This window comes from Galeopterus variegatus, unplaced genomic scaffold (assembly GCF_000696425.1).
Source record: "Galeopterus variegatus unplaced genomic scaffold, G_variegatus-3.0.2 Scaffold2603, whole genome shotgun sequence".
In the NCBI taxonomy this organism is placed as follows: Eukaryota; Metazoa; Chordata; class Mammalia; order Dermoptera; family Cynocephalidae; genus Galeopterus; species Galeopterus variegatus.
Window position 1 is genome coordinate 165,984 of NW_007728714.1, and position 2,256 is coordinate 168,239.

Consider the following 2,256-nt stretch of genomic DNA (forward strand, 5'->3'; position numbering starts at 1 on the left):
ATTCTATTCCATTGATCAGCATGTCTGTTTTTATGCCAGTACCATGCTGTTTTGGTTATTATAGCTTCATAGTATAGTTTAAATTCACATAGTGTTATACCTCCAACTTTATTTATTTTTTTGCTCAGAATTGCTTTAGCTATGTGTGGTATTTTGTTATTCCATATTAATGTCTGGATAGTTTTTCCCATTTCTAAGAAAAATGTTATTGGAATTTTGATGGGGATTGCATTGAATTTGTACATCACTTTGGGTAGTATGGACATTTTCACAATGTTGATTCTTCCAATCCAAGAGCATGGACTATCTTTCCATCTTCTTTTGTCCTCTTTAATTTCTCTCAGCAGTGGTTTGTAGTTCTCATTATAGCAATTTTTCACATCCTTGGTTAACTCAATTCCTAAGTATTTTATTTTTTTGGTGGCTATTGTAAATGGGCAGGTTTTCTTGATTTCTCTTTCTGCATGTTCACTATCGGTGAATAGAAATGCTACTGATTTTGTGTATTGATTTTGTATCCTGCTACTTTGCTGAAATCATTTATCAACTCCAAGAGTTTTTTTGTAGAGGCTTTAGGCTGTTCAATATATAAGATCGTGTCATCTGCAAACAGGGACAGTTTGACTTCATCTTTTCCAATCTGGATGCCCTTTATTTCCTTCTCTTTTCTGATTGCTCTGGCTTGTACTTCCAACACTATGTTGAACAGGCATGGTGAGAGTGGGCATCCTTGTCTAGTTCCTGTTCTTAAAGGAAAAGCTTTCATCTTTTCCCCACTCAGGATGATATTGGCAGCAGGCTTATCATGTATGGCTTTAATTATGTTGAGATACTTTCCATCTATACTTAACTTGCAGAGAGTCTTTATAATGAATGAGTGTTGAATTTTATAAAATGCTTTTTCAGCATCTATAGAGATGATCATATGGTCCTTGTGTTTGATTTTATTGATGTAATGTATCACATGTATTGATTTGCATATGTTGAACCAACCTTGCATCCCTGGGATGAATCCCACCTGATCGTGGTGTATAATTTTGCATATGTATTGCTGTATTCTGTTAGCTAGTATTTTATTGAGAATTTTTGCATCTATACTCATCAAGGATATAGGCCTGTAGTTTTCTTTCTTGGTTATATCAGTAGCCTGTAGTTTTCTTTTTTAGTTGTATCTTTATCTGGTTTTGGTATCAGTGTGATGTTTGCTTCATAGAATGAGTATGGGAGAATTGCCTCTATTTCAATCTTTTGGAATAGTTTGTAGATAATTGGTTTCAATTCCTCTTTGAATGTTTGGTAGAATTCTGCTGTAAATCCATCTGGTCCTGGGCTTTTCTTTGTTGGGAGCCTTCTGATTTCTTTCTATCTGCTAACTTTGGGTTTGGATTGTTCTTGTTTTTCCAGTTCTTTAAGGTGAAGTATTAGGTTGTTCACTTGCCACTTTCCGTTCTTCTGAAGTAAGCATTCAATGTGATAAGTCCCCCCCTTAATATTGCTTTTGCAGTATCCCACAGGTTTTGGTATGATGTATCAGTGTTTTCATTAGTTTCAAGAAATTTTTTGATTTCCTGTTTGATTTCTTCTTGGACTCATAAATCTGCACCATTTTTCAGTCAGGACTCATATGTCATTAAGTAGAATGCTGTTTAATTTCCATGTGTTTGTATAGCTTCCAGAATTTCGTTTGTAATTGTTTTCTAATTTTAGTTCTTTGTGGTCTGAAAAAATACATGGGATAATTCTATTTTTTTTTAATTTGTTGATACTTTATTTGTGACCTAACATGTGATCTATCCTGCAGAATGATCGATGTGTTGATGAGAAGAATGAATATTCTGAGGTTGTTGGATGGAATGTTCTATAGATATCTGCCAAGTCCAATTGATATAGAGTGTTGTTTAGATCTTGTGTTTTTCTGTTGATTTGTTGCCTAAATGATCTGTCCAATATTGATAGTTGGGTGTTCAGGTCCCCTGCTATTATGGTATTAGTGTCCATTTCCTTTTTTAGGCCTAATAGAATTTTCTTTTTAAATCTAGCTGCTCCAACATTGGGTGCATATGTATTTATGATTGTTATGTCTTCTTGATGGATGAATCCTAGCATTATGTAGTGGCCCTCATTATCTCTTTTTATGGTTTTTAGTTTAAAGTCTATTTTATCAGATATAAGAATAGCCACTCCAGCTCATTCTTCATTTCTGTTTGCATGGTGAATCTTTTTCCATCTTTTCACTCTTAGTCTATGTGAGTCTTT